Below are 26,470 nucleotides of genomic sequence, written 5' to 3' on the forward strand. Positions count from 1 at the left end.
AACTGAGCCACCCAGGCACCCCAAGATTCTATTTTATTTTATTTTTTAAAATTTAATTTATTTATTCATGAGAGAGAGAGAGAGAGGCAGAGACACAGGCAGAGGGAAGAGCGGGCCCCATGCAGGGAGCCTGATGTGGGACTCGATCCCAGGACTCCAGTATCACGCCCTGGGCCAAAGGCAGGCGCTAAACCACTGAGCCACCCAGGGATCCCCCCAAGATTTTATTTTTAAGTAAAAACTTGGGCCTGAACTCACAAACTTGAGATCAAGAGTTACAAGCTCCACTGAGTGAGCCAGCTAGGTGTCCCTAAAACTATTTTAGGTAAAATATACGAGCAGGTGTTTAGAGTAAAAGTTCAACTGCAGAAGTCTTTACATGTTATTAAATAGTGTTAGAGGTTGAATTCTGCTAGATTTTTAACTATTGTGAGACATTCAGAAAAATGCATAAAACATATGTATTTTATTTTATCTTTTATATATATATATTTTTTATTATTATTATTTTTTTTTTATGATAGTCACAGAGAGAGAGAGAGAGGCGCAGAGACACAGGCAGAGGGAGAAGCAGGCTCCATGCACCGGGAGCCCGATGTGGGATTCAATCCCGGGTCTCCAGGATCGTGCCCTGGGACAAAGGCAGGCGCCAAACCGCTGCGCCACCCAGGGATCCCAAAACATATGTATTTTAAAATAATTATAAGCAACACCTGTATAACCACCAACCAAGTCAAGAAAAAAAATATTACTAGTGCCTCAGAGGCACTTTCAGTGTACTCTTCTTTTGTGACATCCATTTGTCTCTTGGTAGTAACCACTGTTCTGTCTTTTGTGATAATTTCTTTGCTTTTCTTTTTTTTTTTTTTTTTTTTTTTTTTTTTTAAAGATTTGTTTATTTATTTATGATAGACATAGAGAGAGAGAGAGAAAGAGGCAGAGGCACAGGAGGAGGGAGAAACAGGCTCCATGCACCGGGAGCCCGACGTGGGACTCGATCCCGGGACTCCAGGATCGCGCCCTGGGCCAAAGGCAGGCGCTAAACCGCTGCGCCACCCAGGGATCCCTTCTTTGCTTTTCTTGATAGTGTTATCACCTGCATGTATATCTTTAAGCAGTGGTTTAGTTTTGCCTGTTTGTCAACTTTACATAAATGGAGCCATACTTTATGAGTTCTTTTGTTGTCTTTTGCTCAGTTTTAAGTAATTAAGCCCAAAAAAGTCTGACAAGTTTCGAACAATTTTAGCTATAGTGTTCAACCCTGATATTTAGTTGTCTATAGAGAACACCCATTAATGCAGTTTGTTTTCCCCCTATTTAAAACTACACAGAAAAAAAAAAAAAAAAGCTACATAGTTGTGGGATCCCTGGGTGGCTCAGCGTTTTTTTTGTTTTTTTTTTTTAAAGATTTTATTTATTTATTCATGAGAGACACAGAGACTCAGAGAGAGAGAGAGAGAGAGAGAGAGGCAGAAACATAGGCAGAGAGAGAAGCAGGCTCCGTGCAGGGAGCCTGATGCGGAACTCGATCCCGGGACTCCAGGATCATGCCCTGAGCTGAAGGCAGGTGCTCAACCACTGAGCCACCCAGGGATCCCTGGCTCAGTGGTTTAGTGCCTGCATTTGGCCCGGGGCCTGATCCTGGAGTCCGGGATCGAGTCCCACATCGGGCTCCCTGTGTGGAGCCTGCTTCTCCCTCTGCCTGTGTCTCAGCCTCTCTCTCTGTGTCTCTCATGAATAAATAAAATCTTAAAAAATAAATAAAGCTACACAGTTGTAATATGTAAACCACTCAGCACTTTGATTCTGAACATTACAAAATTGCTAATTTTCTTATATTTATTTTTGGTAGGAATATTATAAAATATCCTGAGTATCTTTTTTCTTAATTAGACTATAGAACATTCTTTTAAATATGCATTTTTACATTTAAAAATTGGAACCAAGATGAATTTACTGAAAATTTGGAAGACATTTTTAAAAATTAAAGAACAGATGCTTGCTGTAACCAGTTCACAAAAGCAAATCCTTTTTACAAACTGCCATAGATAACTACTTTTAACAGTTTGAAATGAAACTTCTTCTGTGGGTACAAAAAAATTCATCTTCACATTTTTAGGCAGATACGGCTTTTTGAATTTCACAATATGTTGTAGAGTATAAATTAGTACATATAGTTCCACCTCATTTTTAACAGCTGTTTAGGATTATGATTGTATCATAATTTATCTACTCTCCTGTGAATGGACATTGAGCTTGTTTTCTTACTTTCCTTTTTCTTCTGTTAAAACAGTACTGCATTGAACATCCTTTTCGCAACTGTGCCAAAGTTTATTTCAGACATATTTCTAGTAGAATGTCTGGGTCATCTGGCATGTGCATTTAAAATGTTGACAGATAACCTTTAAAAAAATATTTTAGGGCAGCCCATGTGGCGCAGCGGTTTAGCGCTGCCTGTAGCCCAGGGTGTGATCCTGGAGACCCGGGATCGAGTCCCACCTCAGGCTCCCTCCATGGTGCCTGCTTCTCCCTCTGCCTGTGTCTCTGCATCTCTCTCTCTCTCTCTCTCTCTCTCTGTCTCTATGAATAAATAAAAATAAAATCTTAAAAATAAATAAATAAATAAATAAATAAATAAATATTTTAACAGGGACCCCTGGATGGTTCAGTGGTTGAGCGTCTGCCTTCGGCTCAGGTCATGATCCCTGGGTCCTGGGATCGAGTCCTGCATCAGGCTCCCTGCAGGGAACTTGCTTCTACCTCTGCCTATGTTTCTGTCTGTCCCTCTGTCTCTCATGAATAAATAAATAAAATCTTAAAAAAAAAAGATTTTGGGGATCCCTGGGTGGCACAGAGGTTTGGCGCCTGCCTTTAACCCAGGGCGTGATCCTGGAGTCCCGGGATAGAGTCCCACGTCGGGCTCCGGGCATGGAGCCTGCTTCTCCCTCTGCCTGTGTCTCTGCCTCTCTCTCTCTCTCTCTCTCTCTCTCTCTGTGACTATCATAAATTTAAAAAAAAAAAAAGATTTTAACATGTATGGTTTAGTTTTCCTTCACAGTCTTCAACTTAATTGGAAATTTTGAGTTGTATTTTATCTTTATTCTTTGTCATTAATCCATTCTGTTCACTTATTCATTATCTACTACCTGTTAGTTACTGAAGGTAGTAGACATTACACATATGACCCATACTTGGTGGGTCACCTTATTACATATGGTGGAAAGTGAAAAGGAAATTTAAAGGGAATTTAGAAAAAATGATTCCTTGTATTGGAGAAGTCGGGGAAGGTTTTCTAGAGCAGGTGGTGCTTGAGCCAGCCTTGAGGATAGGCAGGTTTGCACATATGAAATTGTATCCCAAATAGCATCAAGGACAAGGGATCACAGAGATAGGAGGAAGAGGCTCTATGGAAATACAGTTTGTCGGAGTGATAGAGGACTAGGCTACTGTGGGAGAGGCACACAAAAAGTGAGATTTGACCCAGATTGTGATGACTTTGAAGAATTATGCTAGCTGTGGAAACCAATTCCTCAAAAAATAAAATACAGAATTACCATATGATTTAGTGATTCTACACCTAGGTATATATCCATAAACATTGAAGCAGGAATTCAGACAGATATTTGTGCACCAGCATCCATAAGAGCATATTCACAGTAGCCTAGAGGAGAAAAGAACCCAAATGTCCATTGAGGGATGAATATTAAAATACAATATTACAGTATTCTGTATAATGGAATATTATTCAGCCTTAGAAAGGAACGAAATTCTGACAGATACTACCACATGGATAAAGATTGAAGATGTTACACTAATGGAAATAAGCCAGACACAGAAGGAAAAATACGGTGTCATTCTAACTATATGAGCAGTCCAATTCATAGAGACAAAGTTGGGCGGGGGTTACTGGGGGCTGAGAGGAGGGGGGAAATGTGGAGTTTGTGCTTAATGGGTATGGAATTTCTGTTTGGGATGATGACGTTTGGAGATGAATAGTAGTGATGTTTGTACAATGTGAATGCACTTTTGCCATTGAAATATATACTTAAAATGATTAAAATGTCCTATTTTATGTTATGTGTATCTTATAATAAAACTTAAGATAAATGGAATACTAAAGAGCTTGAATATTAAACATTTAGTAATCAGTTTTTTTACTGAAGTATAATTAACATACAATGTCATACTAGTTTCAGGTGTGCATGTTGATTTGATTCTGTACATTACTCAGTGCTTATCCACAATAAGTGTAGTCACCACCATCTGTCCCTGTACAAAACTACTACAAATTACTGGCTATATTCCTTATGCTGTACTTTTCATCTCTGTGACTTATTTACTTATTTAAAGATTTTATTTATTTGAGAGGGAGAGAGAGAGAAAATGAGGGGGAGGGGCACTAGGAGAGGGAGAGGCAGGCTCCCCACTGAGCAGAGAGCCTGATGCGGGACTCCATCCCAGGACTCTGGGATCATGACCTGAGCTGAAGGCAGATGACTAACCAAAGGTAGGTGCCCTGAGTTATTTTTGTATTCTGGAAGTTTGTATCTTTTAATCCCTTTATTTCAGCCCATCCCCCACTTGATGAAAGTTTTTGATCCAGATTTGCACCATAAAAATTAATCCTGAAATAAAGAACAAATTGGAGGGATGTGTACGTGGCTTAGTGGAGTGTGCGACTCTTGACCTCAAGGTCATGAGTTTGAGCCCCACATTGGGTGTAGATTACTTTAAAAAGAAGAAGAAGAAGAAGAAGAAGAAGAAATCAGCCAAGGAAGGAGTTAGCAGTGGAAAAATCAGCTCTTCTTTATTATAGTAGATTAGCTAGGAAATGATTTGGGCCTGGGGTTCCTGGGTGGCTCAGTCAGTTAAGCATCTGCCTTTGCCTTGGGTCATGATCTCAGGGTCCTGAAATTGAGCCCCTTGTCAGGTTTGGAGCAGGGAGTCTACTTTCCCCTCCCTCTGCCTCGCCCCCTCTTTGTGTTCTCTCTCTCTCTGTGTCAAATAAATAAACCTTAAAAAAAAGAAAGATGATTTGGGCCTCTAGGACAGCAGTGGAGAAAAGTTAGAACAAGAGTGAATGTGGGGGATGTTTATTTTGTTTTTTAAAAGATTTATTTATTTTTTTTACAGAGTGGGGGGAGAGGGGCAGAGTGAGAGGAGAGAGAATCTCAAGCCGACTCTGCTGAGATCACCATATGAGCCAAAATCAAGAATTGAGCTCTTAACCAACTGAGCAACCCAGACGCCCTGAATTCAGGAGATGTTTGACAACTAATGAGATGTGGGAGGAAAGAGAAAAGTAAAAGTAAAAGATGACTGCTAGGTTTTAGGTCAGGTAAATGGGGAAGATAAACAGGTAGCTGGGAGAATGTCCAGTATGAAGATGGGGAAATGTAGTTCAGGAGAATCAGGCCTACAGATAAGTTGTGGAGTGATTTGCCTGTCTGTCCATCTGAACAAATGTTTAATTGAATCTGCCTTTGCTGCACACATTCGATGAATACGGCAATCTGTATCCGCAAGGATCGAATGATCTAGTGAGTCATTCTCTTAGCATTTATATTTGAAACCGTGTGATTGCCTAAGGAGAAAACGTAGCAAGGAAAGAGAAGGCAAAATGGAATTTTAAGAGCCACCTCCACATTTAGAGTATGAAAGGAGAAAGAAACCTCAGAATGAGGGATCAGAGAGGTAGTAGAGAAGTAGAGACCAAACGGAATATATAGTCATCAAGGATTAAACTGAATTTAAGGAATCAAAATAGTAATATGAAGTTGGAAAATCTCTGAAATTCAGTCTTCAAAATAAATTCAAGCTTTGCTATTTCACTTCTGTTTGTCCATAGGCATGATGGCAGTGTAATCTTAAAATTTTTTTTCTCTTGTGCCATTTTTCATATTTTTGATCCATGACTGAAATCGAATTACATTAGTGTGCCAGTCAGCTGTGCTTTCAGTTATTAAGCAGAAATTTCCATTTAGAACTTTTGTCCTTAGTTTTTTATTTTATTTTATTTTTATTTTTATTTATTTATGATAGTCACACAGAGAGAGAGAGAGAGAGGCAGAGACACAGGCAGAGGGAGAAGCAGGCTCCATGCACTGGGAGCCTGACGTGGGATTCGATCTCGGGTCTCCAGGATTGCGCCCTGGGCCAAGGCAGGTGCCAAACCGCTGCGCCACCAAGGGATCCCTGTCCTTAGTTTTTACCTGTAAAAATATTGTCTTCCTTCAATTTAAACTGACCTGACTCATAATACTTTTTTATTTTATTGTGATGAACATACATAACATAAAATTAGCCATTTTAGCTATTTTTAAGTATATAGTTTAGTGGCATTAAGTATATTCACATTTAAAAAAAAGATTTTATTTATTTATTCATGAGAGACAGAGAGAGAGAGGGGGAGAGAGAGAGGCAGAGACACAGGCAGAGGGAGAAGCAGGCTCTATGCAGGGAGTCCGACGTAGGACTCGATCCCAGGACTCCAGGATCAGGCCATGGGCCGAAGGCAGGCACCAAACCGCTGAGCTGCCCAGGGATCCCCCTTCACATGTTTATGTAACCAGTAACCAGTAAGAATTCTCTGTTCTTACAGAGAATAAATAATATATTTCTTTTAAAAAAACAAACCTCTTGGGCAGCCTGAGTGGCTCGTTGGTTTAGCGCTGCCTTCGGGCCAGGGCGTGATCCCGGGGTCCTGGGATCGAGTCCCACGTGGGGCTCCCTGTGTCGAGAGCCTGCTTCTCCCTCTGCCTGTGTCTCTACCTCTCTGTCTCTCATGAATAAATAAATAAAATCTTTAAAAAAATGAAAACCTCTTTCCTAGCATTTTTTTGTCTTTCCTACATAAAATTCTTCTTGAAGTTTAATTTTTTTTCATTGGGCATAGAGATTACTTAAAAATAAACTTTGGGCATTGGGCATAGAGATTACTTAAAAATAAACTTTAAAAAGATGAGTTGGTGAAGTATGTCTTTCTTTACTGATGTATGTAACTTTTTTTTTAACTAATCTCCCTTTTTATGTCTAAAGTTAATGCAAGCTGCATTAAACTGAAAACATACATTCTATGAAACATATATAATGAAATATCAATTATTTCATTAATTTAATGAAAGTATTCATTAGTGCTGTAACTAATTTTTGGATAGCTACTCCTGCTAAACCACCATGGGGGCTCAGCAATGTGAAAAACTGCCAGTGTCCATTCTGACTAGAAAACTTGAAAATTTAAGATAAAAGATAAATAGAAGAGTCTGAGGGACTCTTTGCATCTTTGCAATGTAAATGACTGACATCTTGATAATTACAAATGTGAAATCAGCACCCCTGTGAATGTTATTAATAATTAAATTATTTTTAACCTCTAAATCTTATTTCGCCACTCCCGATGAATATGTGTGTATCTATATATGTATGAATGGATGTATGCATGTATGTTATTTTGCATTTCTTTCTAAATTAGGTTCTGGTAGACAGCAGAACATTTGTAGATATTGGTGTAACTGTGTTGTTTAAAGTCTGAAGAATGGGGCAGCCTGGGTGGTTCAGCGGTTTAGCGCCGCCTTCAGCCCCGGTAGTGATCCTGGAGACCCTGGATCAAGTCCCACGTCAGGCTCCCTGCATGGAGCCTGCTTCTCCCTATGTCTCTGCCTCTCTCTCTCTCTCTTTCTCTCTCTCTCTGTGTGTCTCTCATGAATTAAAAAAAAAAAAAAAAAAATTCTGAAGAATAGGGACACCTGGGTGGCTCAGCAGTTGAGCGTCTGCCTTTGGCTCAGGGTGTGATTTCCAGAGTCCTAGGATTGAGTCCCACATTAGGCTCCCTGCGTGGAGCCTGCTTCTGTCTCTGCCTATGTCTCTGCCTCGCTCTGTCTCTCTCATGAATAAATAAAATCTTAAAAAAAAAATTCTGAAGAATAATTTTTTTCCTTCAATTCTTTTAAGTTTGCAAATAGATCCTGGTTCTGGCCAAAGCATTATGCAAATAGGAAGTAATAATGAAGATAATTATGCTAATCTATTTTAGTTAAGTAGACTTTTCTTTATAAAATTAAACACTTAGAACTGCGACTCTAGGCTTCTTTCAAGTACTGCTGCATTTTATAAACAGAACTTGTGGCTAAGCTGATCTTAAAGTTTTCGTTGTATTAGGCTTCCTGAATTGGAATACTTCAGTCAAGAAGTCAACTATAGATCATTTTGGAGGGAAATAAGTGAGACTATATTTTCTTTCCTAGTGTGTAATACAAGCAAATGAGCATTAGTAAAAATAAATTGCCTAGATTTACTGTATCAGTAAATAGAGTTTCCATACTGTTTTTAAAGGACTATAATTAGAAAATTGTTTGCTATTGTAAATTTAAAATAAAGTATTTTTTATTTATATACAAAATATTCTCGGCAGAAATAGGAAAATTATTTGTACAGAGTGACAGTAACAAATGCTTGTATCAAAGTGAAACAAGAGATTCTAAAATTATTTGGAAATCAAGGAATAGTGTTACCTGATGAAAAAGTTTCAGGAAATTTTTATTTTTTTAAGATTTTAATTATTTGAGAGAGGGCAAGAGAGAGAGTGCGTGCACGTAGGAGCAGAGGGGTGAAGTAGAGGGAGAAGCAGACTCCTCAAGAACAGGGATCCTGATGTGGGGCTCCATCCCAGGACCCTGGGATTGTGACCTGAGCCAAAGGGAGATGCTTAACTGTCTGAGCCATCCAGGCGTCCCTTTAGGAAATTTTAAAGATAACAGTTTGAAGTTTTTTTGTGGGATATTACTTGACATTATAGAATGTATGCAGATATATATTATTATTTCTCTGTATATCCTTTGTGTGTACAAAGACATCTCCAGAGGAGCTCTGACTGTAGATAGCATTATGCTCATTGGAAACCAAAATAAGTGAAACCAACTAACTGATCCTGGCAGACTGTTTTATCTCCTTTTGGACTTGTAATATGTGGTATGCTTTCAATGGTTATTTCTTTACTAGACTTAGAGCTCTTGGTGTATGTGATTGTAAGATGCAACTTTTTCTTTGAATAACTTTGCCTTCCTGTGTAACAGTATGGGGCACACTATTTTCCAAATCAGTTTGAAATACAGTTGAATATGTTTACATTTTTGTGTTTATTAAAAACATTAAAAACATCATCTAATTTGTTGTTGTAGAATATAGACTGCTTTCCTCAAAGGAAATACATGTTCCGGTAAAAGAATTGATATATATGGTAAAACAAATTTACTTACACTACAGGCTTGTTTAAAATGTTGTACTTTAACTATACTTCTGCAAATAGAAATGTAAAAGTACAAAAAACACTTGAGTATTTACTATATTCTTTATACTTTTTGAAGAATTTGCATGTATTAAAGCGTTTAGTCCTCACGGTGGCTTTATGAGATAGGTACTACCCACATTTTCTAGCTAAGAGAATGAAGGCTTTTAAAAGAAACCTTTAAATAGAACTCAGAAATTTAAATAGAGCTTTTTCAGGCAATTGTGATTCCAAGATATACTTTCCTTGTCATTTTAATTTTATTCATGTGTGTACAAAAGTGTTTCTGTACATTCTCGGAACTACTCTGGCACCTTTGTTTTGAGGATTCTTCTGGCCACTGTTTTGCCACTATTCTCAGCAACCCCTAATCAGTAGTATGTTGTTAATTAGTGCACAAGAGTTTGGTGCACTTTTTCTTTCTTTAACTTTATGTAAAGAAAAATTTCAAATATATTTATAAATAGGCTACTGTAGAGAATCTCTGTTACTCCTCACTTAGGCTCAAAAAATTACCGACACGTTACCTGTCTTATTTCATCTATCTGTATTTTTGGGCAGGGCTGTGATGGAGTATTTTGAAGCAAATTCTAGATATCTTCTCATTTCACAAATAAATATGTACTCATCTTCCACTGATTTTTGGGTCTTGGATTTGTGTTTTGTTTTTTCTTTTTTCCCTTCGTGTATTTTGCAGCTCTTATTGATGGTATACACATTTTTTTTTTTTAGGATTGTTTCTTCTTGGTGAATTGACCTATCACTGTGAAATATTGTGAAATGTCCCTCTTTTTTTTTTCTTGTTAGTATTGTTTTGAAGCCTACGATGTCTGGTATTAATATAGACACTGTAGCCTTCTAATGCTTGCTGTTTCTCTTCTGTCTCCTCCTGTGACATTTAGCCTCTTTGCCCCTTTATATTTTTTGAATTTTTATTTTTATTTATTTATTTTTTAAATTTTTATTTATTTATGATAGTCACACAGAGAGAGAGAGAGAGAGAGGCAGAGACACAGGCAGAAGAGGGAGAGGCAGGCTCCATGCACCGGGAGCCCGATGTGGGGTCCGATTCCGGGTCTCCAGAATCGCGCCCTGGGCCAAAGGCAGGCGCTAAACCGCTGCGCCACCCAGGGATCCCTATTTTTTGAATTTTTAAAAAAGATTTTATTTTATTTGACAGAGAGAGGGAGAGAACATGCACAAGCAAGGGGAGCTGCAGGCAGAGGGAGAGAGGGAGAAGCAGGCGCCCTGCTGAGCGGAGAGCCTCATGTGGGGCTCGATCCCAGGACTCTGGGATCATGACCTGAGTCGAAGGCAGATGCTTGATCTTAGCCAAAAGACTGAGAAGCAGTTGAAGGCAGATGCTTAACCCACTGAGTCACCCAGGTACCCACAATAATACATTTTTTAAAAAAGATTTTATTTGTTAGAGAGTGCACTTGTGTGCAAGGGGGTGGCAGAGGGAGAAGGATAAGTAGACTCCATGCTGAGTGTGCAGCCTGATGTGGTTTCAGTCTTACATCCTTGAGATCCTATCCCAAGCCAAAATCAAGAGTTAGCCATTCAACTGACTGATCCACCCAGGCAACTCTACAATGTATACTTTATTTCTATACATGTTGTAAGCTGTAAAATACATTATTTTTGCTTTAGACAGTGATTTTTTATTTTATTTATTTAAAAGATTTTATTTATTCATGAGAGACACACACAGAGAGGCTGAGACATAGAGGGAGAAGCGGACTGCTCTCAAGAAGCCTTGTGTGGGACTCGATCCCTGGACCTGGGATCATGCTTTGAACTGAAGGCAGATGCTCAACCGCTGAGCCATCCAGGAGGCATCCCTAGACAGTGACTTTTTAAAAGAAGAGCTTTATTTATTTATTAGAGATAAGAGTGTGCATGTGCAGATGAGCAGAAGGGGGAGAGGGAGAGAGAATCTCAAGCACACTCTGAAGCTTGATGCAGGGGGCCAGTCTCACTATGAAATCACAACCTGAGCCAAAACTAAGAGTTGGACTCTAAACCAACTGTGTCATCCAGGCACCCCTAAAATTGTTACCTTTTAAGGAAATTTTATATATTTTTTTATTTTTAAAAATATTTATTCATGAGAGACACACAAGAGAGAGGCAGAGACATAAGCAGAGGGAGAAGCAGGCTCTCCACAGAGTGCCCAGTATGGGACTTGATCCCAGGACCCCGGGATCACCACCTGAGCCTAAGGCAGATGCCCAACCGCTGAGCCCAACCCAGGTGCCCCTAAGGAAATTTAAAAAGTGATAAAACAGAAGTCTCTTGTGTTTAATCATATATGATTTTCTGTGCTCTTCATTTCTTAGTGTATATCCAAATTTTTAGCTGATGCCATCCTTCCACCTGAAGTACTACCTTTAACATTTCTTGTCATGCAGGTGTTTTGGTGTTATATTCTTTCCACCTTGCCTGTCTGAAAATATTTTTATTTCAGTTTTTTCTTTAAAGTTTTATTTAAGTAATCTACACCCCATGTGGGGCTCAAACTCAAGACCCTGAGATAAAGAGTCTTATGCTCTTCAACTGAACCAGCTAGGCACCCTCTGCACTTTTATCTCTAAAGATATTTTCATGCAGGCACCCGGGTGGCTCCCTCTGCCAGTTTCTGCCTCTCTCTCTCTCTGTGTCTCTCATGAATAAATAAATGAAACCTTTTCTTTAAAAAAAAAAAAAATTATTTATTTCTTTGACCTAGAGAGAGAGAGAGAGAGAGAGAGAGAGAGAGAGAACAAACAGGAGGAGCGGCAGAGGAAGAAGCAGACTCCCCACCAAGCAAGGAACCTTGAAGTGGGGCTCAATCCCAGGACCCCAGGATCACGGCTTGAATTGAAGGCAGAAACTTAATGAACTGAGCTACCCAGGTCCCCTCTCCCTTTTTTAATTTTTATTTATTATTTTTTAAAAAATTTTATTTATTTATTCATAGAGACACAGGCAGAGGGAGAAGCAGGCTCCATGCAGAGAGCCTGACGTGGGACTCGATCCCCGGTCTCCAGGATCAGGCCCTGGGCTGTAGGCGGCACTAAACCGCTGCTCCACCGGGGCTGCCCCCTCCCCCTTTTTTCAAAAGGATGTTTTCATGCATATAGAATTCCAAGTTGATTTTTTCTTTTTTTTTTTTTAATAAGATTTTATTTATTCATTAGACAGTGTGTGAGTGTGCACAAGCAGAGAGGAGAGTCAGAAGAGGGAGAAGCAGGCCCCCTGCTGATCTGGGAGCCAGAAACTGGATTCCATCCCAGCACCCTGAGATCAGGACCCAAGCTGAAGGCAGATGCTTAACCAACTGAGCTACCCAGGCGCCCCTGATTTTTTTTTCTTTCAGCATTTTAAAGATGCCAATACTTTTGTCTTCTGACATTTATAGTTTCCATTAGTCATTATCACTGGTTTTCAGCAAATTCGATTTTGAAAATGATATACCTTGGTGTGGTTTTGTCTCTATATATGTGTTTTATCCTGCTTGGTTTGTTCAGATTTTTGGATCTTTGGGTTTATACTTTTCATGAGACTGGGAACATTTTTCATCATTATTTCTTAAGATTTTTATCTGGTTATCTGGTCCCATCTCTCTTTACATCAGGACTACAATTCCACGTGTGCTAGACCTTCTGATATTTCCCAGAGGTTACTGAGGCTTTGTTAATTTTTTTTCAGTGTTTTTTTCCTCCCTTTGTGTTTCATTTTGGATAGTTTGTGTTGCTGTATCTTAACTGAATCTTCTGCATGCTCTAATATGCCATTGATTACATACAATGGTATTTTCACTTCATATATTGTATTTTTTATTCCTAGAAATTTTTCTTTTGACTATTTTCCATTTCTTTCTCTGTTACAGTTACTTTTTTTTAAGTCATTGAATATAATATTCTTAAAGTTTTAATGTTATTGTCCTTTTTGAATTTTTTTAAAGATTTTTATTTATTAGAGAGAGAGAGAGGCAGAGACACAGGCAGAGGAAGAAGCAGGCTTCATGCTGGGAGCCCGACGTGGGACTCCATCCCAGGTTCCCAGGATCATGCTCCAGGCCAAAGGCAGGTGCTAAACCACCGAGCTACCCAAAAGGGATCCCGCTTTTTAATTTTTTTTTTTAAGATTTTATTTATATATTCATGGGATACAGAGAGAGGCAAAGGCGCAGGAAGAAGTAGGCTCCCTGTGGGGAGCCTGATGCAGAGCTTGATCACTACCCAAGCCAAAGGCAGACAGACACTCAGCCACTGAGCCACCCAGGCATCTCTAATGTTCTTGTCCTTATGTACCATTTCCAAGTCTGCTCCTTTGTTGACTAGCTTTTCTCTTAGTACGGTTTTGTTTTTATTTTGTCGTTTGGCACATAGTAATTTTGGGTTGGGTGTTGGATGAGTGTCTGTCTTTTGCTGCCTTTCTTTAACAAGTATTTTGGCAGACAGGTTGCCTGTTCATGGTTTTGAGCTCTTTGTTTAGGTTTTCCTAGAGTAGATCTAGAGTAGTTTTCATTATAGGGACATTTGAGCCCTATACTAAGGGGTGAATCCTCTAGAGTCTCTACTGAATATCTCAGGTGATCACCAAGGACTTTTTACCCTGACTTGCTGGAGCTTGAATGTTTCTGTGCTTGTGAGCTGTGAGAACTGACCAGCTTATAACTTCCCTGTTATTCTTTGCCTTACTGTTCTGAAGAAAAGATTCATGGCAGCCATATTCTCAGTTTTGAAGGGGAAAAAAAAAAACACTATTGATATTATAAAAATCTCATAGAAATGGAAAGAAAAGGTAAATCCATGTATAGATCAGGGTAATAGTAAGCAGTTAAGGAGAATAAGACAGAGTTACATCAAGTTGGGTACTTACAACACCCAACCCCTTTAGCTGGGGAAGCCCTGTGGAGCCAGCCAGGCTGGAGTCCCTATTGAGAGGCCTGGGCAAGCATCCTTCCCTCTGGCGAGACTTCCAATTGACCATCCCCAGAAAGCCCATATTTTATAGGGCAAATGATGGAATCTGAAGTTAAACATTTGTTTGCCTACGTGCAGTTTGTGGTGAGCTGCATTTCTGTGTTATCATGGCTTTACATATTCAAAGAGGCGCAGTGTGTTTGCCTCCTCTCCCAGATTCCATTCTGGGGGGCCAGTCCAGCCTGGAGCCAGAGGGGATGCAGGGCAAAATTTATAGCTCTTGTTGTCCAGCAAGAACAGCCATTTCTGACCTAGAGGCCAGCTAATGTCAACTAATCAGGCTCCCAAGGTCACTTATGTGGCCAAGTCTCACAAACAGCATTCTTTAGCCTGCCTGCCTACGTGCAGTTCGAGGTGGTTGGTTATGCAGGACAGATCACAGCAACCTCCCTATCCATACAATACACTGACTGGCCGTGGGAGTGTTGCCCAATACTTAGCAAAGATTAAAGGGGATACTATGCAGATTTTTGTAGTTCTTTTTCTCTTCCTACCTTTCTGGAATTTTGCCAGAGTTCTAGCCTCTTCAGCCTCCCTGAACCCTGGTATCTTTTCAACTCAGAGAGGTTAATGGACTCTTGATTCCCTCCTTTACTTTATTGAGGTCCAAAAATTGCCTTCAGGCAGACAGCCTGGGCAGTCTTTTGAATAACAGAATGTCTCATAGTCTACATTTGTCCAGTTGCCTTCTTGTGGTATCCTTTAGCTGGAGGCTAAATAATGAAATTAAAAATCTAAAGCAAGAGTGTTTCACAGGCAGTGTGCGTACTTCCCATTACTTGGCTCGTGATGTGTAATTTCTAGACATCTCACTTTTAACCGTCTTCAGATCGAGCTCTGGATTCAGATGATAGTAGCCTGATCTTTCCATTAGAATATTTTCCATCAACCTTTCATGTAATGGTTTTAGTACCTTTTGTGATTATAAATTATTAGGGTTTGCAACATGATACTTTTCTTAATCTGTTCTTCCATCATATAGATGAAATTCCTTAGAACTTTACCACATTAACTGTTTGGTTACTCTGTTGATTAGTATAGGAAAGGCAGGAAAGGGATTTGATTCTTTCCCTTATTTTTCAAGTAATTTTATTTTATTTTTTTTAAGGTTTTATTTATTCATGAGAGGTAGAGAGAGAGGCAGAGAGACACAGGCAGAGGGAGAAGCAGGCTCCATTCCATGCTGGAACCCGACGTGAGACTTGATCCCCGGTCTCCAGGATCACACCTGGGCTGAACGCAGCGCTAAGCCGCTGAGCCACCTGGGCTGCCCTCAAGTAATTTTAGAGGAATCATGAATTAGTCCCTTTAGCAGCCTTCCCTGATGACTGTGAATTTTCTTTATTTTTATTTTTATTTTTTGTGAATTTTCTTTAGTAGCATTATGAACATACAGATTTTTATATATTTCATAGACATAAAATAATAGCTTTGTTTTTTTGTAGTTTTTTTATGCTCAAATTGTTTACTCTTAGGCCTGTGGGAGTGCCTTTTATTTGGGTCCTGCGACCTTTTGACAAGACTACATTAGTCTTTAATAATTTCCTTGCTTTGGGAACAACAGCATGTTCCAGGCTCACCTTGTACATTTCCTGCCCCAATTTTAGAAATAGCCATTTCTCTAAGGGGACTGTCTCTTTAGTGGAAAATAGGATATAAAGACCACAATCTGGGTTCTGAGATATTCTTTGCTACTCATTGCTTTTGAATCTTTTTCTGTGGACAGGGTTAGAAAAGTCTTTCTTTCGTTTATGTAATCTCTACACTCAACGTGGGGCCTGAGCTCATGACCCTGAGATCTATAGTTGATTAAGAGTCCAATGCTCTAGGGGCACCTGGGTGGCTTAGTTGGTTAAGCATCTGCCTTTGCCTCAGGTCATGATCCTGTCATCCGTGGTCCCCCCCCCCCCCTTTGTGGAGCCACCTGTCCCAAGTGTGGAGCTCTGCTCAGTGGGGAGTCTGCTTCTCCCTCTGTGCTTCCCAGCTCCAGCTTGTGTTCTCTCTCTCTAATAAATAAATAAAATATTTTTTAAAAAATCAGATGCTCTACCACCCCAGGAGATTTAAAAAATGAGTTCCTGCTGATATTCTGATTCAGATGTACAGTTACAGGGTTTTTGTTTTTATTTTTTTTTTAATTTATTTATGTATTTGAGAGAGAGCATGAACAGGGGGAGGAGCAGAAGTGGAGGTGGGAGGAAAGAATCTCAAGCAGGCCCTGCACCAAGCACTCTTCAATGGACATAGGGCTTGATCCCATGATCCTGAGATCACAACCTGAACCGAAACCAAGAGTCAGACACCCACCTGACTGAGCCACCAAGGTTCCCCCAGTTATAGGGTTTTTATTTAATCTCTTTAATTTTATACTTACAGCTCTTCATTATGCTGAATTCTTTTGGTTTTTAATATTGTTAACATAATTATTTGTTAGCTTTATCCTACACTGCACCTATGTTAGTTTAAAAATAGCAATCAATGACAGTACTATTACTACAAATAAGACTACTAAATAGAGCTGTATTATTTTTTTCATGGGTTTTTCGTACTTATTTTTTTTTTAAGTAAGCTCTATGACCAACATGCCATCGAACTTAAGACCCTGAGGCTAGGAATCACATGCTCTACTAACTGAGCCAGTCAACTGCCCTATGCTTTTGTACTTAAAATATAACTCACAGAAAATATATAGTCAAAAATACTGTATTTTAAAGCTACTTGAACTAACTCCTCTCTCTGTAGTATTATGCCACCAACTGGATATAAAATTAGGTAATTTAGTTCTTTAAATTTTTTCTTTTCTTCTTGATAATACATCAAGATTACTGTTACTTTCTAAAACTCTGATTTAGTGGAGGTTTGCTTTGCTTTCATCCTAACAACTTTAATGTATAAGAATAAGAGAATATGAATGTTTCATTATACCTGCTTGCCTGTATAGTTCATCTTCATACACTCTCTACTTAATATCTCTCCTGAAGTTTGGATTTACGATTTGCAGCTTAAAAGAAGTAACAGAGAAGTAGATAACTCTTAATAAGATAATTCTTATCTTTCTTTTGTACGACAATGTTATTGTGTGAGTGGGAATTCTGTAAATGCATGTCAGTTTGATTTTAGAGTTACTAAACTGATCCAGAATAGTACATGTGAAGCAGTGAAATTAGGAATATTTTGTTTCATATTATGTTCTTACTTGTGGGTTTCTTTTATTTTTCTTTTTTTTTTTAATAAATTTTTATTTATTATTTATGATCATCACAGAGAGAGGGAGAGGCAGAGACATAGGCAGAGGGAGAAGCAGGCTCCATGCACTGGGAGCCCGACGTGGGATTCGATCCCGGGTCTCCAGGATCATGCCCTGGGCCAAAGGCAGGCGCCAAACTGCTGCGTCACCCAGGGATCCCTCTTTTATTTTTCTTAAGATTTTATTTATTTATTCACGAGAGGCACAGAGAGAAGCAGAGATGTAGGCAGAGGGAGAAGCAGGTCCCTGTAGGGAGCTTGACATAGGACTTCATCCCAGAACCCTGGGATCACGACCTGAGCCAAAGGCAGACCCTCAACCGCTGAGCCACCCAGGCGCCCCATCTTTTAAAAAATATTTAAAAGTCAGCTGTTTAGAACAGACCATACAATTGACCTTTGGCTCCAAACATCAGTAAGGTGTTGCCTGACAGCATTTATTTTGTTTGTAGAATCAATTTTAAACAAATTTTGCCTTCACATATTTCTATCTGGTAGCTGAATTCAATATTAATATGCTTTCTTTTTTTTTTAAGATTTTATTTATTTATTCATAGACACAGAGAGAGAGAGAGAGAGAGAGAGGCAGAGACACAGGCAGAGGGAGAAGCAGGCTCCACACAATCGATGTGGGACTCGATTCCGGGTCTCCAGGATCACACCCCAGGCTGCAGGCGGCGCCAAACCGCTGCGCCACCAGGGCTGCCCTTAATATGCTTTCTTTGAGTATATTTATATTCTGCACAATATTCATTAATTTTTTTGAAATAATACAGAATGCCCCATTTTGAAATTTTGGGTGATTTTTTTTGCAGAGGGTGGAAGAGCACAAGGAGAGGGAACAGCAGGCAGAGGGAGAGGGAGAAGCAGGCTCCCCACTGAGCAGGGAGCCTGATGTGGGGCTCAATCCCAGGACTCCAGGATAATGACCAGAGCCAAATGCAGACGCTTAAACCGCCTGAGCCACCCAGATTTAATTTAAATCTTAAATTTAAATTAGGGTGTTAAAGATTTTCAGCCATTACACTACCCATCTGAAGTACACTATGATACAGCACATACAAAAGGGTAGTTGGCCTTTGTCATTTCACATTTTCCTAGACGCATTATCTTAATGCATATTGTCTGCCTAAAAGCAGAATTCTGGCTGTGTATGTTGAATCTTGATTGCCTTTTGTGCTGTTGCCTTTGTCTGGACTTATTAGAAACCATAGCAATAAGAAGTGAAATATGGGCTTTAATTAGGCAAGTTATTAATGAGTAGAATTTTAACTTATGAAGTGATGAAAAGTGGGAACTATCTGTGTTATTTATCTAATGTTGGCATAGGTCTTGTAGGCCACCTAACTGAACAAATATTTATACAGCTCTAAGATAATGAGGATACTGTACAAAATGAATAGAAGGCCAGAAGGAATATTTAATGAGCTGGAGGGGATGAGAGGATCTCACAAAAGAGATAACTCTTAAATAACAAGTAGGAATTTGCCAAGCTGGCAAGTAGAAGGGTATTTTTGGAAGGCAGGGTAGCCAGCAAGAGCAAAGACCAGAGATGGGAAAAGAGCTGAGTCTATTACAGGAACAAGTAGCTCAAAATGACTGTATTAAAATCTGTGAGAAAGAAACATTAATCTTATTCTTTTTTGTTTTAAAGATTTTATTTATTTATTCATGAGAGACAGAGAGACAGAGAGGCAGAGACACAAGCAGAGGGAGAAGCAGGTTCCATGCAGGGAGCCCGACATGGGACTTGATCCCGGAACTCCAGGATCACGCCCTGGGCCGAAGGCTGCACAAAACCACTGAGCTACCTGGGCTGCCCTAATCTTATTCTTAAATCCCTGACATGCTTTGGTAGCTATTGCCTGGTAATTTTATAAGAAAATTCATATTGTTGATAGGAAGAATTAAACCAAATAAGATATTTTCTAGAAAAAAAAAAGATATTTTTTAGGATCCAAAGGATAACTTGATTTACTTTCTGTCCAGGTGATATGCCAAAGTTTAATTCATTAAGTCTTTTCATCTATTCCATAAATGTTCTTTTTTTGTGTGTGTAGAAAAATATATATTTGATCTTCCTTCATTCAATAGTAATAGTAATCTGCTTTCTTACTATGTTGGAGAAATTTGAAAATTTTAACATTTAAGTACAATATCATTTTTTTAAAAGATTTTATTTTTAAGTAATCTCTACCCAGCATGGAGCTTGAACCCATAACCTGGAGACCAAGGGTCAAATGCTTCATCAGCTGAGCCAGCCAGGTGCACCACGATACATTTTTAAGTATAGACAAAGTTCTCGGTATATGTGGTAAATTTTACTGAAGGTGTCTAAAGGGCAGAGACCTTTTTATTTCATTTATTTCCCCCCTTCCCATACCTGTTTGTTATCCCAGAATGAGTCCATTTATTAGTGACATTTCTGGGAGGACAAAGGAACAAATATAAAAGGGTATTGCTAAATCAATAGATATTTTTTTAAAGATTTATTTTTATTTATTCATGATAGACATAGAGAGAGAGGCAGAGACACAGGCAGAAGGAGAAGCAGGCTCCATGCCGGGAGCCTGACGTGGGACTCGATCCCGGGACTCCAGGACCGCGCCCTGGGCCAAAGGCAGGCGCGAAACCGCTGAGCCACCCAGGGATCCCCCTAAATCAATAGATTTTTTTTTTCCAAGGCAAAAAATATGCTGCATGGAAAGTGACTAAATATTAAAGGTAATGAGATATAACCAGTAACCCATCCTATATACTTTCTTTAAAACCTATGTCTATCATAAATAAATAAATCTTAAAAAAAGAAACTGCACGCTTAAAAAAAATAAAAATAAAATCTTAGTTTATTGGGGGTGCCTGGCTGGCAAGTGTACAACTCTTGATCTCAGGGTTGTGAGTTCCACGTTCAGTGTAGAGATTGCTTAAAAATAAAAACTTAAAAAAAATCTTATTTTATTATGCTATAAATCCACTGTGGCTTACTTCCTATTTACTTATGTTAGCATTTTTTAAAGTAGGTATTTGGAAGGAGAGTGTCTTAGATTGGGCTGCCAAGACAAAATACCATAGGCCAGGTGGCTTAGACACCAGTATTTCTCATATTTCCAGACTGAGAGGTCCAAGGTCAAGGTGCTGGCAAGGAAGTTTTCATTTTGAAACCTTTTCTCTTGACTTGTAAGTGCCCACCATCTCTTTGTGTGCTCACATGACCTCTTTTGGGACTGAGGGAGGAGAGAGAGAGAAAGGGAAAGTTCTCTGGTAGCTAGCTCTTCCTACAAGAGCCCTGATTCCATTAAGGGCCCCACCCTCATGACTTCATCTAACCCTAATTATCTCCAAAATGCCCCATCTCCACATACCAATGTGGGTTAGGGCTTCAACATAGGAATTTGAGAGGTACACAAATATTCAGTCAATAACAGAGGGTAATGACTTCCTCCTTAGTATTTTATGTTTTTATCATTTCAAGAAAATTCCCAAAGGAATAGAAGATCCTTTTTTTTTCTTCTTTTTTTTTCTTTTTTATTCATGAGAGACACAGAAAAAGAGGCAGAGACCTAGGCAGAGAGAGAAGCAAGCTCCTCCATGCAGGAAGCCCAATGTCAGACTCGATCTCGGGACTCCGGGATCACGCCCTGAGCCAAAGGCAGACGCTCACCGCTGAGCTACCCAGGTGTGCCAGGAATAGAAGATTTTAAGAGTTTCTTAAAGATGTGATCAAAACTAGGCTTCAGAAAGTCCTGACATGGGGGTCAGTTGAAGCCTGGCCTCCTTATGATTGTGCCTCTGTCATATAGATCTTTTACCATTTCTATTTTTCATTTGCACAGAAGCTGAATATATATTAAGAAATATAGGATAGTTCACTTTAGCTAAAGAGAAGAATAGCTTGTAAGAATTTTGTGATAATGATGATTAAGTCAGCCACCAAAACCGACAGTCTAGTTTTTGGTGTGCAAGTGTGAAGGTATGCTTGGAAGGTAATCACAACTTGGAAATCATGACAGTTGGAAATAAGGTCTCAGTGCCTTGATGATGTCTTTTAATGGAAAGTACTTATTGGTTTCCACTTCCTTATTTTTAACCTGTATTTCCCCATTATGAATTTCCTGGCATAGATATACACAAAACTTTTATTTGCCCAGGGTGTGAGGAGTGAAGTAATGCTGTAGTCTTCTGGTTGAAAATTTTCTTTTTTCTTTTCTTTTCTTTTTCTATTTATTCATGAGAGACACAGAGAGAGAGAGAGGCAGAGGCAGACAGAGAAGCAGGCTCCCGGTGGGGAGCCCAATGCAGGACTCCATCCCAGGACCTGCATGCCCTGAGCTGAAGGCAGATGCTTAACGGCTGAACCACCCAGGCATCCCTTGAAATTATTTCTATGTATTGTAAGAAACTAGCTTAGTGTCTATCTACATTGTATGCTAATAAGAATTTTACCTAGATAGAGACAAGTTAGGAAGATGAAGGAAATTAAACCCCACCTATGTGAATTATTTGGAAATCTGCAAGGGAGATTTGTCTACGGCCTTTTTTTTTTTTTTTTTTTTTTTTTTTTTACCTATTCAGTTACTTATATTAGTATGAACTCATGGATATTGTGCTCAAGGTGTTTCAGCTTTGGCCTTTCGGGGCTCTTTCATTTGTCTCCTGTGTCCCTTTGACATGATCGTGTAAGTGTTTTTGGATTATTTCCTTCCTGACATTACAGGATTATTCAGACTCGTCTTGTATAGATTCTATCCCAGTCCTAGATTTTGCAGTTTCACTAAGGAGCCCTACTTCCTTTTACTGGAGATGAGATTAGAAATCAAGATTTGGGCGCCTGGGTGGCTCGTCAGTTGAACATCTGGCTGTTGGTTTTGGCTCAGGTCATGATCTCAGGGTTCTGGGATTGAGCCCCACATCAGGCTCTGTGCTCAGCAGGGAGTCTGCTTGAGGATTCTGTCTTGCCTTCTCCTTCTGCCCCTCCCCCGCTTCCATTTTTTTTCTCTCTTATAAAATAAGTAAATCGTAAAAGTTTTTGTATTGATAAGGTACATATTAATGTGCCAGATATTACAAAGATGAATATTACTTGGCTTCTATCTCAAGTAGTGTACCATGTAGTGGGGAAGAAAGGAAGTTAAAATGGAATTTAGAGAAATGAGGGCTGTATTAAGTGAATAGGACTTTTTCCTGACATCTGTTGGAGATTAGAAAAAAATTTTTCTAATTTTTATTTTTGTTTTTTTAAGATTTATTTTATTTATTTATTATTATTTTTTAAGATTTTATTTATTTATTCATGAGAAACACAGAGAGAGAAAGAGGGAAGCAGAGACATAGGCAGAGGGAGAAGCAGGCTTCATGCAGAGCGCCTGATGTGGGACTGGATCCCGGGACTCCAGGATCACGCCCTGGGCCAAAGGCAAACGCCCAATCACTGAGCCACCCAGGCGTCCCTTAAGATTTTATTTATTCATGAGAGACACACAGAGAGAGGCAGAGACCTAAGTGGAGGGGAGCCTGAGGCAGGACTCAATCCCAGGACCCCGGGATCATGACAAATGCTCAACCACTGAGCCACCCAGGTGCCCTCCAATTATGCAAAAATGCATAATATCATTTATGTTAATTTTGGTTTATTTATTCATTCATTCATTCATTCATGAGAGACACAGAGAGAAAGAGGCAGAGACACAGGCAGAGGGAGAAGCAGGCTCTGCAGGGGGCCGGACGTGGGACTCGATTCCTGGTTTCCAGGATCAGGCCCTGGGCTGAAGGTGGCACTAAACTGCTGAGCCACGCGGGCTGCCCCTCATTTATGTTAAAGAATAAATCAGGGGCACCTGGCTGGCTTAGTCAGAAGAGTGTGCAACTCTTGATCTCCAGGTTGTGAGTTTGAGCCCCATGTTGGGTATAGAGAATACCAAAAATAAATAAATAAAATCTTAAAAAAGAAAGTCAGTGGCTGCCCATCAGAATTACTCAAAAACTATTAAAATTCAGATTCCTAAAACCATTCAAACCAACCAAATCAAAATCTCTGGGGCTTACAGTGGAGGGATGGAGGTGGATGGGAGGGAGGTGGGGTTGAATCTCCGTCATTTTATCTTAATTAATTTACTTTTTTAAGATTTTTATTTATTTATTCATGAGAGAGACACAGAGAGGGAGAGGTAGAGACACAGGCAGAGGGAGAAGCAGGCTCCCTGCAGGGAGCCCGATGTGGGACTCGATCCTGGAACTCCAGGATTATGCCCTGAGCCAAAGGTAGACACTCAACTGCTGAACCACCCAGGCATCCCAGTCATTTTATCTTTAATGAAGCACTCAAACAACTCTTCCACAGCCAGTCCAACAACAAATGAATACAAATTATAAATCCACACAGTCTCCATATATATAAATGCATAGAAAAATTACCTAGAAAGACATCAAATTTGAGAGGATAATCAGAGAAGGGAAAGATAGAGTCTTTTCTTCATTTTTATTTTTTTTTTAAGATTTTATTTATTTATTAGAGAGAGAGAGAGAGGCAGAGACATAGGCAGAGGGAGAAGCAGGCTCCATGCAGGGAGCCTGATATGGGACTCGATCCTGGGACTCCAGGATCACGCCCTGGGCCAAAGGCAGTGCTAAACCGCTGAGCCACCCAGGCTGCCCCGTCTTTGTTTTTTTTTTTTTTTTTAGATTTATTTATTTTTTTTAATTTTTTTTTTTTATTTATTTATGATAGTAACAGAGGGAGAGAGAGAGGCAGAGACACAGGCAGAGGGAGAAGCAGGCTCCATGCACCGAGAGCCCGACATGGGATTCGATCCGGGGTCTCCAGGATCGTGCCCTGGGCCAAAGGCAGGCGCCAAACCGCGGCGCCACCTAGGGATCCCCCGTCTTTGTTTTTTTAAAATTAATTTTTAACAGCCAAAAATATACATACAAAATCATACAGAGGGATCCCTGGGTGGCGCAGCGGTTTGGCGCCTGCCTTTGGCCCAGGGCGTGATCCTGGAGACTCAGGATCGAATCCCACGTCGGGCTCCTGGTGCATGGAGCCTGCTTCTCCCTCTGCCTGTGTCTTTCCCTCTCTCTGTGTGACTATCATAAATAAATAAAAATTAAAAAAAAAAAAATCATACAGAGGTGCAGCCATGGGAAACAGTATGGTAGTTCCTTAAAAATTTAGAATTACCATATCCTGCAATTCCATTTCTGATTATATGCCCAAAGGAACTGAAAGGATGGACTGAAACATTATTTGTACACCTATGTTCACAACAACATTGCTCATAATAGCAAAAAGGTGGAGATAACCTAAATGTCCAGCTGATAAATGGATAAACAAAATGTAGTATATACACACAAGGGAATATTATTCATCCTTAAACAGGAATGAAATTCTTACACCTTCTACAATATGGAAGGAGCCTGAAGACATTGTACTAAGTGAACATGCCAGACATACTAGGGTAAGTACTGCAGGATTCTACTTGTATAGGTATCTACAGTAGTTAATACATCTAGACACAAAGCAGATGGTGGCTGCCAGGGGCTGAGGGAGAACAGAGAGTTATTATTTAATAGGTATGGAATTTTAGTCAAGGAAGATGAATAGTGGTGATGGGCATCAATATGAATATACTCAGTGCCACTTAACACTTAAAAATTATTAAAATGGGGATCCCTAGGTGGCTCAGCGGTTTAGCGCCTGCCTTCGGCCCAGGGCATGATCCTGAAGTCCCAGATTGAGTCCCACATCAGGCTCCCTGCATGGAGCCTGCTTCTTCCTCTGCCTGTGTCTCTGCCTCTCTCTCTCTCTCTCTCTCTCTCTCTCTCTCTCTCTCTCTCTGTCTCTCATGAATAAATGGGTGAGATCTTAAAAAAATAATAATAATAAATAAAATGATTAAAACGGTAAATTTTATGTTACATATATTTTACTACAATTTAAAAAAAACTGTATAGGACACAGATGCACAACTCAAAAGATAATAAAACGAACCACTTTGTACCCACATCCATGTTAGGAAATAAGGCATGACCAGGATATATTCAGCTTCTGTGTGCCCCTCTCATTACCCACCTCAGACTCAACCAAAAGTAAACACTATGCTATTTAAAGAATAAGACTACTTGAGTTTTCTGTTTCTTCTGGAGTCAGTTTTGTAAATCCTATCTTTTTCTAGAAATTTACACTTCACCTAAGAGAACACAGAAGCCAGAATCAACTATAGCTTTCATTACCCACATAATTTAAACTTAGACTATTGACAAAACAGAAATGAGCTACAAAGGGATGCCTGGGTGGCTCAGCAGTTGAGCGCCTAACTTGGGCCCAGGACATGATCCTGGAGTCCTGGGATTGAGTCCTGCATCAGGCTCCCTGCATGGAGCCTGCTTCTCCCTCTGCCTATATATATATATCTTTCATGAATAAATAAATAAAATCTTAAAAAGAGAACCGAGCTACACAGATGTCATCTACGTAATGGGTAAGTACCCTTAATCAAGGTATATATCCTCTGAAAACTTTCAATTTATGATGAGCCATTTAACATTTTCTAATCTCTAGGGCACCTATGATTTTTGGATCATAGGGCAATTCTATTTTTAACTTTCTTTTAGAAGTATCTTAATTGTTCTTGGGGCATTTGGGTGACGTAGTTGATTCAGTGTCTGACTCTTGGATTTCAGCTCAGGTCCTAATCTCAGAGTCATGAGATCAAGCCCTGCGCTCAGTGCAGAGTCTGCTTAAGACTCTCTTTCCCTCTGCCTTGCTTCCCCATCACCCCACTTACACACATAGCTCTAAAGTAAATAAATCTTAAAAAAAAACAAAACAAAAAAAAAACCCTTGCCACTCTTTTCTTTAGTTGGCTTTTTTATACAATGCTTTTAAATTTACAATTTTTTTTTTTTAAACTGTTTTCCCCACTAAATTTCCTAAGGTCTCTCTCTCTCTGTCTCTCTTTTTTTTTTTTTT

The 26,470-nt window shown here is 39.5% G+C and overlaps 1 protein-coding gene across 5 annotated transcripts in view; it reads left to right on the top strand.

The window, feature by feature from the left end:
- The window catches only part of FBXO42 (F-box protein 42), a 103,003-nt gene that overhangs the window by 12,691 nt on the left and 63,842 nt on the right, over positions 1 to 26,470 (top strand). The window lies entirely within an intron of this gene.

This window comes from Canis lupus, chromosome 5 (genome assembly GCF_048164855.1).
Source record: "Canis lupus baileyi chromosome 5, mCanLup2.hap1, whole genome shotgun sequence".
Lineage (NCBI taxonomy): Eukaryota > Metazoa > Chordata > Mammalia > Carnivora > Canidae > Canis > Canis lupus.